The sequence below is a fragment of the Mobula hypostoma genome, chromosome 15, assembly GCF_963921235.1.
Source record: "Mobula hypostoma chromosome 15, sMobHyp1.1, whole genome shotgun sequence".
NCBI classification, from domain to species: Eukaryota; Metazoa; Chordata; class Chondrichthyes; order Myliobatiformes; family Myliobatidae; genus Mobula; species Mobula hypostoma.
The window spans coordinates 7,861,520-7,878,701 of record NC_086111.1 but is presented as its reverse complement, the minus strand read 5'-3'; the positions used below and the strand labels follow the sequence as shown (position 1 = coordinate 7,878,701).

Below are 17,182 nucleotides of genomic sequence, written 5' to 3'. Positions count from 1 at the left end.
TTTCTGCTTCCAAGTCCAAATACATGATTTTTTGGCTTTAGAAGAAAGATTCCTGATTGTGAATTGTGTCTATATGATTCTCCACTAGGAAGAGTCAAGGTATTCAAGTTTTTAGGTGTCTGGTTTGATGAAAGACTTGCTTGGAGGGTTCATATAGATAAAACAATTGGAAAGTGTGAGAAAGTTTTAAATGTTATGAGAAGTATTGTTGGATGTGACTGGGGAGCAGGGCAGGAAACTATGTACTTAATATATCTAGCTATGATTAGATCAGTTATAGATTATGGTTGTATTGCTTATGGTTCCGCTGCTACGGCAGTGCTTGGAAAACTAGACACTGAGCAGTCCAAAGCACTTAGGCTCTGTTGTGGAGCTTTTAGAACAACATCAGTTCCAGCATTATGTGAGGAGATGGGAGAAGTGCCTCTACATTTAAGACGAATTCAGTTGGGCCTGCAGTATTGGGCAAAACTAAATGGATTCAATCACAGCTGTCCACCAAAGTGTCTTTTGCAGGGCAAGTCAGAGCGCCAAAGTAAAATTAAAAGATATCCATTTTTAGATTTGGTTAATAACTGGGCTGTGAAATTGAAACTGACTGAGGAAGACATAGTTGGCCAAATTTGCTTGCCACCCGTCCCTTTTTGGCTCTTTCCAGAACCAGAAGTAGACCTATTCCTCCTTTTTCAGCTTGAAGGAAGCAGTGCAATTTCATCAGCGTTGATCACAAATGAATATTTAAATAATAAATGGGGATCTTATCTGAAGATTTTTACTGATGGCTCAGTGGATCCAGAGAGCAGTAGGACAGGATTTGGGATGTATGTGTCTCAACTTGGAGTTAAGATTGGTCATCGGGTTTCAGATGGTGTTTCTGTCTTTGCAACAATTATTAGCAATCCTCTGGGCCTTATGGTGGATAGAAGACTCTCGACCACATCGGGTTATCATCTGTTCGGATTCTGCTGCTGCCTTAGAATCTATAAAAGGGAGTAAATCAAAAGCTCATCTTGACATAGTTATTGAGATTATCTTGGTGCTGTTTACAGTAGGGAAGATGGGTTGTGCAGTTAGATTTTCATAGACACCTGGGCATGCTGGGTTGGAGGGAAATGAAATTGTGGATGACATTGCAAAGTCTTCCTTACAGAGCAGGCAAGTAGAAATTAGAATTCCCCTAGGCAGAGCAGAATTGAAAAGTAGGATTAAAAAATGTATAGAGAAGAAGTGGCAGGAGGATTGGAAAAATGAATTAAGGGGCAGGCATTATTTTTCTAGTCATCCACTAGTAAAAAAAGGTCTCAGACTGTTACCTTTTAAGTCGTAGAGATATGGTGAAATTTACAAGACTTGGGTTGGGGCATTGTGGGCTAAATTATTTAAAGATAATAGGAAAACATTCTACTGGATAATGTGACTGTGGTAGTCCAGACAGTCCAGCATGTTTTGCTGAGCTGTAATCGATACAGAATTGAAAGAAGCATGTTGTTCAAGAAGCTATCTGGCTTAAATTTATTTTGGTTTTCTATTAAATCTTTGTTTGGCCATCAAGAGAGTCAACATCTGATTGTGGAGTTTATTATTCAGTTTATATGTGAGACTAGGTTGTATTCGAGAAATTGAGTTCCTTGAAGTTCTATAATTAATTATACATCCTGCGGAGGGCTGTAATATGCCGAGATGTGTCTAAACAGCCAGAAATAGAAGAAGGAGTTTCAGTTGTTCTTCAGACCAAAGATTAGAATGGGGAAGAAATGTGATCAAAGTGACTTTGACTATGTAATGATTTTTTGGTGCCAGGCAGAGTGGTGTGAGTATCTCAAACTGCTGATTGCCTGGGATTTTCACGCACAGCGGTCTCTAGAGTTTACAGAGAATGGTGTGGGAAAAAAAAATCTAAATCCAGTGAGCTGCAGTTCTGAGGGCAAAAACACTGTTAATGAGTGAGGTCAGAGGAGAATGGCCAGACTGGTTCAAGCTGACAGGAAGACAACAATAACTCATAACCATGTGTGACAACAATGTGAAGAAAGTCATCTCTGAACATTCAACATGTTGAACTTTGAAGTGGATGGGCTACAGCAGCAGAAGACCACATCGGGTTCTTCTTTACCTCAAAGTGGCCATTGAGTCAGTTTCCTACCCACACACTGTTCCCCAGCAATTTATAATGAGAGAGGTAAGATTTAACCAGGGAACCAAGGGAGGACTATTTCAGTGGCTGGTGGCTACATGGAATGAGCTGCCACAGGAAGTTGTAGAGGTGTGCTCAATTACAATATTTAAAAGGTGTTTAGACAGGTACATGGATAGAAGAGGTTTAGAGTCATGGGCCAAACACAGGCAAATCAGATAGACATCTTAGTCAGAAGAGATGAGTTAGGCCGAGGGGCCTGTTTCTGTGCTATATAACTCTTAGTTCATTCAGGGGCAATGTCAGTTCCTGGATACACACTCATTAGGAACCTCTCCTCTCCTGGCCAGTTCACAGATGTGTCCTGCTGTAGAATACAGTTCTGTGTGGCATGGTAGTGCAGTGATTAGTGCATTGCTTTACAGCATCAGCTTTCACTGATAGGGGTTCAATTCCCGTTGTTGTCTGTACACTCTCCCCAACACCGTGTGTGTTTCCTCTCATATTCTGAAAGATGTATCGGTTAGTGTCAGTAAACTGCAGGCATATGCCGTGTTGGCACCAGAAGCACGATGGCACATACAGGTGGTTCCCCAGCACATCCTCAGATGCTGGTCGTTGATACAAACAACACATTTCACTCTGTTTTGATGTATATGTGACAAATAAAGCCAATCTTTAACCACTATGCTACTGCAGGGATCGTCACAGGAGCACAGCGGTTAGCGCAAACCTATTGCTGCTCAGGGCATTGGAGTCTAAAGTTCATTTCCTCTGTATGTTCTTCAAAGGGTGCATGTAGATTTCCTTCAGTTCCATAGACATAGGAGGAGAATTAGACTGTTCAGCCCATCAAGTCTGCTCCACCATTCCATCATAGCTGATTGTGCATACCACCCAATCCCATACACCTGCCTTCTCACTGTATCCTTTGATGCCCTGACCGATCAGGAAATGATCAACTTCCATCTTAAATATAACACAGACTTGGCCTCCACCACAGTCTGTGGCAGAGCATTTCACAGATTCACTACTCTCTGGCTAAAAAAAAAAATCCTCCTTACTTCTGTTCTAAAATGTCACCCCTCAATTTTAGGCTGTGCCCTCTAGTTCTGGATACCCCCATCATAGAAAACATCCTCACCACACCCACCTTATCTAGTCCTTTCAATCGCGAACACAACAAAATCTGCAGATGCTGGAAATTCAAGCAACACACATCAAAGTTGCTGGTGAACGCAGCAGGCCAGGCAGCATCTCTATGAAGAGGTACAGTCAACGTTTTGGGCCAAGACCCTTCGTCAGGACTAACTGAAAGAAGAGCTAGTAAGAGATTTGAAAGGGGGAGGGGGAGGGGGAGGGGGAGGGGGAGATCCGAAATGATAGGAGAAGACAGGAGGGGGAGGGATGGAGCCAAGAGCTGGACAGGTGATTGGCAAAAGGGATATGAGAGGATCATGGGACAGGAGGTCCGGGGAGAAAGACAAGTGGGAGGGGGGGAAAAACCTGGAGGATGGGCAAGGGGTATAGTGAGAGGGACAGAGGGAGAAAAAGGAGAGAGAGAAAAAGAATGTGTGTGTATATAAATAAATAACCGATGAGGTACGAGGGGGAGGTGGGACATTAGCGGAAGTTAGAGAAGTCAATGTTCATGCCATCAGGTTGGAGGCTACCCAGACGGAATATAAGGTGTTGTTCCTCCAACCTGAGTGTGGCTTCATCTTTACAGTAGAGGACGCCGTGGATATACATATCAGAATGGGAATGGGACGTGGAATTAAAATGTGTGGCCACTGGGAGATCTTGCTTTCTCTGGCGGACAGAGCATAGGTGTTCAGCAAAACGATCTCCCAGTCTGTGTCGGGTCTCACCAATATGTAGAAGGCCACATCGGGAGCACCGGATGCAATATATCACCCCAGCGACACGACACGGTTTTATCCCCTCTTGTTTAATCCCTTCCTACCTATGTTCGTGACACTTCTCACACTCTGAACCTTTTCGATGATTTTAAGTTCCCTGGACCCCACTGCTTTATTTTCACCATGGATGTCCAGTCCCTATATACTTCCATCCCCCATCAGGAAGGTCTCAAAGCTCTCCGCTTCTTTTTGGATTCCAGACCTAACCAGTTCCCCTCTACCACCACTCTGCTCCGTTTAGCGGAATTAGTCCTTTCTCTTAATAATTTCTCCTTTGGCTCCTCCCACTTCCTCCAAACTAAAGGTGTAGCTATGGGCACCCGTATGGGTCCTGGCTATGCCTGCCTTTTTGTTGGCTTTGTGGAACAATCCATGTTCCAAACCTATTCTGGTATCTGTCCCCCACTCTTACTTCGCTACATCGACGACTGCATTGGTGCTGCTTCCTGCACGCATACTGAGCTCGTTGACTTTATTAACTTTGCCTCCAACTTTCACCCTGCCCTCAAGTTTACCTGGTCCATTTCCGACACCTCCCTTCCCTTTCTAGATCTTTCTGTCTCTGTCTCTGGAGACTGCTTATCTACTGATGTCTACTATAAGCCTACTGACTCTCACAGCTATCTGGACTATTCCTCTTCTCACCCTGTCTCTTGCAAAAATGCCATCCCCTTCTCGCAATTCCTCCACCTCCGCCACATCTGCTCTCAGGATGAGGCGTTTCATTCCAGGATGAGGGAGATGTCCTCCTTTTTTAAAGAAATGGGCTTCCCTTCCTCCACCATCAACTCTGCTCTCAAACGCATCTCTCCCATTTTCGCACATCTGCTCTCACTCCATCCTTCAGCCACCCCCAGTAGGAATAGGGTTCCCCTTGTCCTCACCTACCACCCCACCAGCTTCCAGGTCCAACATATTATTCTCCGTAACTTCCTGCGTCCGGTGCCCTTATGTGGCCTTCTATATATTGGCGAGACCGGACGCAGACTGGGACATCATTTTGCTGAACACCCACACTTTGTCCGCCAGAGAAAGCAGGATCTCCCAGTGGCCACACATTTTAATTCCACATCCCATTCCCATTCTGATATGTCTATCCACAGCCTCCTCTACTGTAAAGATGAAGCTACACTCAGGTTGGAGGAACAACATCTCATATTCCGTCTGGGTAGCCTCCAACCTGATGACATGAACATTGACTTCTCGAACTTCAGCTAATGCCCCACCTCCCCGTTGTACCCCATCCGTTATTTATTTATATACACATATTCTTTTTCTCTCTCCTTTTTCTCCCTCTGTCCCTCTCACTATACCCCTTGCCCATCCTCTGGGCTTTTCCCCCCCTCCCACTTTTCTTTCTCCCTGGGCCTCCTGTCCCATGATCCTCTCATATCCCTTTTGCCAATCAACTGTCCAGCTCTTGGCTCCATCCCTCCCCCTCCTGTCTTCTCCTATCATTTTGGATCTCCCCCTCCCCCTCCCACTTTCAAATCTCTTACTAACTCTTCCTTCAGTTAGTCCTGACGAAGGGTCTCGGCCTGAAACGTCGACTGCACCTCTTCCTATAGATGCTGCTTGGCCTGCTGCGTTCACCAGCAACTTTGATGTATGTTGCTTGAATTTCCAGCATCTGCAGAATTCCTGTTGTTTGCCTTTCAATATTCGGTAGGTTTCAATGAGATCCCTCCCATTCTTCTAAATTCCAGTGAATACAGGCCCAAAGCTGCCAAATACTCCTCATCTGTTAACCCTTTCATTCCCAGGATCATCCTCCTGAACCTCCTCTGGACTCTCTCCAATGAGCACAAGTCCTTTCTGAGATATGGTGCCTAAAACTGTTGACAATACTCCAAGTGCAGCTTGACTAGTGTCTTTTAAAGCCTCAAGATTATCTCCTTGCTTTTATATTCTATTCCCTTTGAAATAAATGCCAACATTGCATTTGCCTTCCTTACCACAGACTCAACCTGTAAATTTACCTTCTGGGAGTCTTGTACGAGGACTCCTCAGTCCTTCTGCACCTCCAATGTTTGAACCTTCTTCCCATTTAGATAATAGTCTGCACTATTGTTCCTTTTATCAAAATGCTTAATGCAGGTCCACGTTCCCTTACCCGAAATCCTTGGGGCCAGTTGCATTTTGGAATTCAGAATTTTTAAGATTTCAGACCCCACCCTCCCACCCCCGATACCAAAAAACACATATGTTCAAGTCCCTTATTAACCTGTTTCAGTGCGGTGGACTTTAGGACCCGACTGCGCACCAAACCTACGCACATCCTCCCGTATACTTTAAATCTAGATTAATTATAATACCTAATACAATGTAAATGCTATGTGAATAGTTGTTATACTGTATTGTTTAGGGAATAGTAACAGGAAAAAATTTTATTTCCAACAAAAACATTCAATAAAACATAATAATATACAGCTTCAAATGAACTGAATCAAACACATGGTAAATGACTTATTGGAATAAATGTAGAACGTCACTGTCATTATAAAACTTCAGTAACTTGTCTTTCTGTTTATTTAAATCATATACAATGGTAGTTCCGGCACTATTTTCTTCAGTAAGATGCCGCACAGACACACCACAATCAAGCTTCTGCAATAACTCCACTTTCTGCATTATTGATAGAGAAGATTCCTTCTCTTCTTCTCATTGTTACCCATAGGGGTACCTGCAGCTCTTTTTGACATTTTCACAGTGATTAAACACAAAGTCAACAGTGAACACAAAATATCAACGAACAGCAAATGCACATGTAACCAGTGCGAGCGCTGAGCCACAACTGACGTCTGGCGGCCTCTGCTAGTGCTGCCACGTCACACCTGAGTGACGTCAGCTGTTGGCGAGAAAACTTCGGTTTTCAGAGCTTTTTGGATTTCAGAATTTCGGCTAAAGGAAGTTGCACCTGTAATACATTTCCTAACACTGTATTCCATCTGCCACTTTTTTGCCCATTCTTCCAATTTGTCTAAGTCCTGCTGCAATCGCATTGCTTCCTCAGCACTACCTACCCCTCCACCTATCTTCATATCATGTGCAAACCTTGCCACAAAGCCATCAATTGCATTATCCAAATCATTGACAAACAATGTGAAAAGTAGTGGTCCCAATACTGACCCCTGAGAAACACCACTAGTCACCGGCACTCAATCAGAAAAGGTCCCCTTTATTCCCACTCGCTGCCTCCTACCTGACAGCCATTCCGCTATCATGCCAGTATCTTTCTTATAACGCCATAAGATTTTTTTCTTGTTAAGCAGTCTCATGTGTGGCACTTTATCAAATACCTTCTGAAAATCCAAGTAAATAACATCCACTACCTCTCCTTTGTCTATTTTGCTTGTTACTTCCTCGAAGAACTCTTAACGGATTTGTCAGGCAAGATTTCGCTTTACAGGAACCATGCTGACTTATTTTATTATTAGTCTCCAAGTGCCCTGAGACCTCTTCCTTAATAATGGACTCCAATACTTTCCCAACCACTGAGGTTAAGCTCACTGGCCTATCATTTCCTTTCTTTTGCCTTCCTCCCTCTTAAAGAGTGGAGTGACATTTGTCCACTGGTTTTCTCTAACAGTCCAAAGACCTACCAGTTAATAAGTTAATTGGTCATTGTAAATTGTCCTGTAATTAGGTTAGTGGATTGCTGGGTGGCGTTGCTCGGTTGGCTGGAGGAGCCTGTTCCACACAATATCTCTAAATAAATAATCTTTAATCTACTGTGTCATACTGGATGAACAGAAATTCCACCCTACTACAGATTGGGAAGGTCAATGTCATGTGATCGGACTGTGAGGAGAAGGCAGAAGAAGTCAGCCATGATGGAATGGCAGAACAGCTTCGAAGGGCTGAGTGTCCTAATTTTGCTCCTATCTCCTGTGATGTGAACCTGACATCACAGCGCTAAGCAGTATTACACCCCTCTTGTACTGTCTCAGTACTTTTATATTTGTGTGCTGTAGCACGTACTTTTTATTTGCAGTTATTTTGTAAATAACACTTCTTTGCATTTCTGGTCAGATGCAAATTGCATTTCATTGGCTTTGTATCTGTACTCGGCACAATGACAATAAAGTTGAATCTAATCTAATCTAATATCCTTTGGTCTCAGCAACATACCTATTCAAACTTCCCTTAAATGTTACAATTAAACCCACATCTATTACATCCATTGGCAGCTCACTCCACACTCGCACCACTATCTGAGAGAAGAAATTCCCTTCAGATTTATCTTAAATATTTCTCCTCACTCCCTAAACCTGTGACCTCTAGTTCTAGTTTCACCTCTCTCATTAAAGAGGGAAGTAAGAAAAATGATGAAAGCAGGGTGGTAGCAGTTTTCAATTTGAATTTCAGTAAGGCATCTGACAAGGTTCCACATTGTAAGCTGGCCCAGAGGTTCAAGCATATGCGGTCCAAAACAAGCTGCCTAATTGGATTTACAATCTGCCTGGTGGTAGGCAATTGAGAAGAGAATAGGTAAGAAGAAAACCAGAATGGGGAATGGGGAAAGAGGGAAGGGGGAGGGAAGAGAACTTATCAGAAGTTAGAAAAATCAATGTTCATGCCATAAGGTTGGAGGGTACTCAGACAGAATACAAGGTGTTGCTCCTCCAACCTTATCGTGGCAGTGAAAAAAGCCGTGTCAGAACAGGAATAAGAAGTAGAATTGAAATGGGTAGACACTGGGAAAGCCCACCTTCTGCGGCAGATGGAGCAGAGGTAGTCAACGCAGCGGTTCCCCAGTGAGAACATACATGGAGTATTCTGTGCAGCTGTGGTTACCACAGCACAGGAAGGATATGGTTGCACTGAAAACAATGCAGAGTGAATTTACCAGAACGTTGCCTGAATTGGATGACTTCAGTTTGTAAGTGAGATTAGATAGGCTAGGTATATTTTCCCTGGAGTAAAGGCGACCAAAGGATTACATGACAGATGGATATTTATTGATGCGCTGCACCTCTGTATAATGAAATGAGGTTGATAGAATCTTGATTAGTCAGGGTGTCAAAGGGAGAAGGCAGGAAAATGGAGTTGATAGGGATAATAAATCAGACGTGATGGAACTTTGATAGAGTCATTTTCCCTTGACAAGGGTATCAAAACAAGAGGTTACAGTTAGAGGATGGAATTTTATAGATCTGAAGGGAAAGGTCCTGTTTTTCAAACAATGGATTTATTTTGAAGTTTCCAGATAGCAAAGTTAGAAGTAACTTTATTATCAAAGTATGTATACGTCACCATATACTACCCTAAGATTCATTTTCTTGCAGCCATTTGCAGGAAAATAAAGAAATGCAATAGAATTTATGAAAAGCTATACATAAACAAAGTGACAAACACCCCATGTGCAAAAGAAGGTATGGTGTGTTAAAGGAGCTGTCCTGGTCTCGGCCTCTGACTCAGTACTCCTGGACATTCACCTACAACACATCCTATACTTGGCTATCCATCTCCTAACTCGCACCAAGCCCTCTTCAGCCCTCTCCCCTCACCTCTGGCTTTTACACTGCTTGCTATCAATCAACAACTGCTTTAAAATTCTCACTCCCCTATCCAAGTACCCTCCCCATTTCCTCAAGCTCTGACCAGTGACCAACCCGGACAATGGAAGTTTGAGAGGAAGGTCCACAGCCTGAGTAGAAAGAGGTAGCAGCATAACTGAGTTCTGACCAGCAGCCAATCCACACTGGGATTGATTAGCAACAGCAGATTAAAGGAAGGCAGGGGCAAGCACAGTGGCCATCATCGGAGTGAACGGAGTCATCTTGAGTGATCTTGAGGCTTTAGCTCTTCGAGACTTCAGTCAAAGAAGACAAAGAAAAGAAAAGAAAAGCTCTAGGTTCAATTTATTTTTCCTTCCCTCCTTTATATCTGCTGAGCTGGGGCATTAGAGGTGCCAGGCAGGATAGTGAAATGCTCCTCCAGTGGGATGTGAGAAGGCAGGGAGATCTCCAGTGTCCTTGACAACTACAACTGTGAGAAGTGCATCCTCTTGCAGCTTCTAACAATCTACATTAAGGAGTAGCTGGAGCTGGATGAACACTAGGTCATTTGTGAGGCTGAAGGGATGACAGACAGGATATATAGACAGGTAGTTACACCCAAGGTACAGGACACGAAAGGGAAAGAGGTTAAACAGCCAGTGCAGAGTACTCCTGTGGCCATCCCCCTCAACGTCACTTTTGATACTACTGAGGAGCGGGGGTGTTGACCTAATAGAGGAAAGTCACGATGGTTAGGTCTCTGGCACTGTGTCTGCCTGTGTGACTCAGAAGGGAAGTGGGGAGAAGAGGCACGCTGTAGTGATAGGGGATTCGCTGGCTAGACGAATGGACAGGAGGTTCTGTGGGCTAGAATGAGATTCCCGGATGGCATGTTACCTCCCAGGTGCCAGAGCCCAGGAAATCTCAGATTGAGTCCTCAGCATTCTTAGGTGGAAGGGTGAACAGTCTGAAGTCATGGTCCATGTAGGTACTAATGACATGGGTAGGACAAGTGACGAAGTTCTGCATAGGGAGTTCAGGGAGTTAGGTGCCAAGTTAAAGGGCAGGACCTCCAGGGTTGTGATCTCAGGATTGCTGCTCATGCCAAATGCTACTGAATCCAGAACTAGGAAGATTCTATAGTTTAATAGGTGAATAAGTAGTTGGTGTAGGAGACAGGGCATAAGAATTTTGGATCACTGGGCTCTCTTCCAGGGAAGTTGGGTCCTATACAGAAGGGACAGTTTGCACCCAAGCTGGAAAGGAGCTAAAATCCTAGCAGGAAGGTTTGCTAATTCTGCACGGTGGGATTTAAACTAGAGTTGCAAGGTGATGTTGTTAAGACATCAGACAAGGTCAGGAATCAAAAGGGTGAGCATGGTGCGACCAGTGTCCTGAGTTGTGTAGATTTCAATCCAACGAGTAACGTAGGAAAGGCAGATGAACTCAGGGATCAACACCTGGAATTATGATATTGTAGCCATTAGTAAGATTTGGTTTGCAGGAGGGCAGGACTGGCAGCTCAAAATTCCCAGGATCCATTATTTTAAACATGATTAAAAGGGATTAAAGGAGGAGGGGTGGCATTACTAGTCAGGGAATATGTCACGGCAGTGCTCCGTCAGGACAAGCTGGATAATTCGACTGGTAAGGTGTTACAGGTGGAACTGAGAAATAAGACAGGTATGACCACATTAATGGGGCTACATTACAGACCACTCAACAGTGCGAGGGATTTAGTGGAACAAATTTGTGAAGAGATTGCAGACTGTTGCAAGAAACATAAGGTTGCTATAGTAACACACACAAAATGCTGGTGGAACGCAGCAGGCCAGACAGCACCCACAGGAAGAAGCACAGTCAACATTTCGGGCCGAGATCCTTCATCAGGACGAAGAGTCTCGACCCGAAACATCGACTGTGCTACTTCCTATAGATGTTCTCTGGCCTGCTGCGTTCCACCAGCATTTTGTGTGTGTTGCTTGAATTTCCAGCATCTGCAGATTTCCTGGTGTTTGAGGTTGTTATAACAGATGATTTTAACTTTCCACATATTAACATCAACTTCATGGACCCTGTGCAGATTACAGAGGAGGAAGTGTTTGCTACAGGGTGGATAAGTCCCCAGGACCTGACAAGGTGTTCACTCAGACCTTAAGGGAGGCAAGTGCAAAAATTGCCAGGGCCCTAGAGGGATATTTTAAACATCCATAGTGATAAGAGAGGTACCAGTGGATTGGAGGATAGCCAATGTTGTTTGGCTATTTAAAAAAGGCTCTAAACAGAATCCAGGAAATTATAAGCCAGGGAGTCTGACATCAGTTCTGGGAAAATTATTGGAAAATATTCTAAGGGACCAGATACGTAAATATTTGGATAGACATGGACTGATTAAGGATTGATTAAGGCTTTGTGCATGGTAGCTCATGTCTAAATCTTATAGAGTTTTTCAAAGAAGTTAAAAGGAAAGTTGATTAAGGTAAGGCAATGAATGTTATCTACATGGACCTTAGCAAATAATTTGACAAGGTTCCACATGAGAGCTGGTCAAGAAGACTCAGTCACTCGGCATTCAGGATGAGGTAGTAAATTGGATTAGTCATCAGCTTTGTGGGAGAAGCCAGAGAGTGGTAGTAGAGGATTACCACTCTGACTGGAGGTCCGTGACTAGGGAATGCAGCAAGGATCAGCGCTGGGTCCTTTGTTGTTTGTTATCTATATCAATGATATGAATGACAATGTGGAAAACTGGATCAGCAAATTTGCAGATGACATCAAGATTAGGGGTGTAGTGGACGGCAAGGAATTCTATCATGGTTTGTACAGCGACCTGTGTCAGCTGGAAAAATGGGATGAAAAATGGCAGATGGAAGTTAATGCAGAGAGGTGCGAAGTTTTGCACTTCAGTAGGACCAACCATGGTAGGTCTTACTCAGTGAACATTGAGGAGTGGGGTAGAATAAAGGGATCTGAGAATGCAGGTACATAATTTGTTGAATGTGGTGTCATAGGTAGATAGGATCATAAAGAAAGCTTTTGGCACATTGGCCTTCATAAATCAATGTACTGAGTACAGAAGATGAGATGTTATGTTGTATAAGACATTAGTGAGACCCAATTTGGAGTATTGTGTGCAGTTCTGGTCACCTATCTACAGGAAGAATATAAACAAGGCTGAAAGAGTGCAGGGAAAATTTACAAGGATGCTGTGGGGTCCGGAGGACCTGAGTTATCTCTCTCTGGCTATCCATCCCATAGGATGATAATGGCTCCTTTCAGTCAGTTAGTGGGGTTGGTACCCCACTCCTCAGAAAGGAACAGCGTGTGCGTGAATGGATCTTAGGTGAGTAGGGGGTTGCACAGGTCCAGACCCACCCTCTCGACATCCCCTCCCAGATCCAGCGGCATGATGGGGTCCAAGACGGCTGGGGGAGGTTCTGTTGCAGTGAATGCCCAGACCAAGCTTCGATGCGAGGGATGCCCTTTCCACGTTTCAGGGCACATGTTTGCTAGATGACCGTTGACCCTACAAGAGGGTTCATCTGCCCTTTGACAGGTCTTGTTTTTCGTCCTGCAGGGTGTCTAGCCACCCTCCTCACCAGGCAAGCCTGGTGGGGGAGCCGGTTTAGTCGCCGACCACCCGGCCATGCGACAGGTAGTACTGGGTTACATGGTACCAGTAGCACTCAGACGAGTGACCTGACTCATTATACCACGTATAACCTGAGTTATAAGGAAAGATTGAATAACTTAGGACTGTATTCTTTAGAACATAAAAGATTGAGAGGAGATTTGATAAAGGTATACAAAATTATGAGGGTTATAGATAGGGTAAATATAAGCAGGCTTTTTTCCAGTGTTTGGGTGGGACTATAAGCAGCTATCGTGGCTGGAAGGTGAAAGGTGAAAAGTTTAAGGGGAAGATGAGGTGAAACTTCTTCACTCACAGGGTCATGACAGTGAGGAACGAGCTGCCTGCACAAGTGGTCCATGCGAGCTCAAATCAACGTTTAAGAGAAGTTTGGATACATACATGGATGGTAGGGATATGGAGGGCTGTGATGCCAGTGCAGATTGATGGGAGCAGGCAGTTTAAATGGTTTCACAGAGTAGATGAGCCAAAGGGCCAATTTCTGTGCTGTACTTCTCTATGACTCTAAATCACCTCCAGTCCTTCAGTACCCAGACATCAGAGCTCCTTCTGGACTGAACCAAATTTTCATCATCCTGGATTTTCATTGCCCAACCTCTCCACTCATCTCCCCCTCCTTTAATATTCCCCTTACACTGCCCCCACCCCCAAACCTTCATAATAATCATCAACACAACAGATTCTGCAAATCCTGAAAATATTGAGCAACATACAAAATGCTGGAGGAACTCAGCATGTCAGGCAGCATTCAATGGAGAGGAATAGAATTTGTCGTTTCAGGCAAAGACCCTTCATCAAGTCTACATTTGATGTTGAGTTTCTTGTCCGTTTATTCTTATCTCATTTATCTGCATTTGGTCCTTTCACTGCCATGCCTTGCATACTTAAGTGAGTTGCCTAAATGTCTTGTATTCAAAGCAATTCTGACACCACTATCACCTCTAACAGCAAGTCTCCAGATATGAATGCTTTACAAAGCCCTTTCCCTTCTGATCCCCTTTAAAATTCCATCCTTCGTATACCTACCATCTGGGCAATTTGCAGTCTTCTGGATTCAATATCATATTCTACAACTTCAAGTAACTTGCTTTCTTTCCCTGTGCCAGTCATCCATCTGTAATATTGGCTCAGCTTGATCAATTTTCCCTCTCTAGCAGTGAAGGATATGCACAGTCTAACTTCCCAGAGAACTCCTTCTGCATTTCACAACTCCTACAACCTCTCTTCCATCTCTCTACCCGCTCCCAGTTACTTATTCACCAGATAACCCTGGTTACTCTTTATTCTAATCATCGCCCTGGTTTTACCCTATCAGGGACATTCCCTCTCCCACACCCTTCCTGCAGCTTCACAAGTTTCTGTTCCCTCCTTCCCAGCTCTGACCAAAGCTCCTCAACCTGAAACATTAAATGTTTCTCTTCCAATGGATGCAACTGACTTGATAAGAATTTCAGGCATGTTCTGTTTCTATCACCAGCATCTACAGTTTCTTTGATTTTCATTTTCATGTTAGGAGGAGCTCCTGGGCACCCAGTTTTTCATATGCACAATTTGTCTTCTTTTGCACATCAGTTTTTAGTCTTCTATGTGTTTTTTTTTGTAGATTCCATTGTATGTTTTTATTTTTCCTGTAAAAGCCTGTAAGTAAATAAACCTCAAGGCAGGATATGTACTTAGATAATAAATTTAATTTGCACTTTGACTGAATGCTATTCTGGGAGGGATGTTGTGGAACTCAGTGTTACCTGTTAACTGCAGGCTCCGTACACACACCTTTTCAATATCTTTGGGTCTGCCTGAAACTTGGGTTGTCCAGAACGAGGGTGGAGATCCCTATGAGGGAACACTGCTGCCTACTGGCAAATTCCAGGCTCTGGGAGAATATGCTGAAGGGGGTACAGTACTGAAATCTGTACGGCTAAACAAAGGTTTTGTGGGAAAAGATCCCAGCCTAAGGCTCCTTCTGCCACTGCACTTGGAAGTGCTGGGTTTTTATTGCACCTCACTATTTTTATTGCAATTTGTAATATATTTTATGTTTTGTACTGTACTGATACCTTAGCAATACCAATTTCATGACATACATCAGCGATAGTGATTCTAATTGGTAATGGCGTTATGGGTTTTCAAAACAGGTTAGCACTGCAGAATATATTGATCATGTCTGTAAAAGGTTTCACACTATATATACCCTTTGCTATATTTTGTTTTAGTATGATAAACTATTTTTTGAAATTTAAAGGAACCTAAGCTATTCTTAAATGATTTACAGAAGAGATTCTGGAAAAGCTAAAAATCTTGATTAGCACAAAATGCGGAGGAACTCAGCAGGTCAGGCAGCATTTACGGAGCAGAATAAACAGTCGGTGAGACCCTGTAGAATCTCTTTCTGAATAATCTCTTGGGAATTTACTGTTCCGATTCATAGGCAAGTCTTCCTGTTGTATGATCCAAAAAAAACGCTGATTTTATGTAAGCAGGTAATTACGAGGTGCTGTTAAAATTTCAAACGATACAAGTATTCATTTTCCTCATTTAACCCCCTCAATGCCAGAATCTGAATCAGGTTAAATATCACTGTCATTTGTCGTAAACTTTCGTGGCAGCAGTACAATGCCATTCAGAATAATTATGAATTAGAACTTCGTGTAACTGAGGTCCTTTTAGGATAAGACACTTTTACCGCACTTATTGAGACTTCTTAAATAGACGCTCGCGAACAAAATCCTTCCTGTCTTTAAGTTATCTGAAGGTTCAGTTACCTCACGGCCTGAAGAATGTGTGTGTGTGTGTCTTAATGTTGAACCTTTTGATCAGAAGTTTCTAAAGAAGTTTGGGGGCCTCCAGGCGGAGGAGAAGAGAGCTGAAGAGGGTACAGGAGCGGAGCCTTCCTTACCTGGCTCAGGTAATGCTGTCTCCCGGTGAGCTTGCGACTGGTGTGGTTTCTGCTGCAGTTGTTTATGGAAGGTGCCGTCCCACCCTTGGGCGCCGAGGTCTGGCAGTTCACCGGCGACGCTGTGGACTTGTTACACTGAGGCGCCCCTTCACCTGAGCCTACAATCCGGGAAGAAGCTGGAGCGTCGGGAAAAGGCTGTTCGTACCAAACGTTTCCCTCACACCGTCTCACTCACTCCACAGCTTACTCACCCAGGCAGTTTGCGGCTCTTGCGCCACTTTAACCCGCAATTGCCCTCTGCTGACAACACTCTGCATAGCGTCCACGTTTCCACCCCCGCGTTCCGACAACTCGCAAGGCTGGATTAAAACAAACATTTGCGATGCGTAAACGTCTTTCAAATCGTTTTAAAGCAACGAGCACTTAGCTCTGAAATGCATTCATTACCGCAAGTGTAAGGTGTACAGAGCGAGACGGCATAATCAGATCATGTTTAGAACAGCTTCTTTCCCTCTTCAATCAGAACAATCTAGGAACACTGCATCCTTACTTTTTTTTTACTCTATTTTTGTAATTCACAGTAATCTTGTGTCTTTACTGCTGCTGCAAAACATTGAAACTTTCACGTCAGATAAGTCAGTGATTCTTGTTTAAGAGATAAATATCGACAGGAAACGGGAGAACATTCCCAGTTTTACTTGAAATATTTTCAGGGATTTTTTTCACAGATCTCCACAGCCCAGCTGACTAACTGAATTCCTCATTGAAGAGTCTCGCCACACCCTCGATACTACAATGGAGAGCGTCAGACTACATACTAGTGACTAGGGTGGGCTCTGAACTCGGCGCCTTCTGACTCAAAGTGTGTAATTTTGTGAACCGTCTGCACATAATAAGGAAACGGTAACTCTTGCAATGAACGAATAACAGCAGCCAATTGAGCAACAGCGAGCAAAGCCACCAAGTAAGAAAGACTAAATTGCTTTCTTTCCATAACATTAATTGTGAGTATATTGACTGGTTCGCTTGACATTTAAAACTTAGACAAACTTCTATAGATGGTGGAGAGTGCATCCA

General features: G+C 43.6%; 1 protein-coding gene across 1 annotated transcript in view; it reads right to left on the bottom strand.

The window, feature by feature from the left end:
- The window catches only part of mst1rb (macrophage stimulating 1 receptor b), a 289,557-nt gene extending 272,960 nt beyond the window's left edge, over positions 1-16,597 (bottom strand). The window contains exon 1 of the mRNA XM_063067700.1: positions 16,106-16,597. The gene's annotated coding sequence lies outside the window, so the exon portion shown is untranslated. The remainder of the gene's footprint in view (positions 1-16,105) is intronic.
- Between the last annotated feature and the right edge of the window lie 585 nt (positions 16,598-17,182).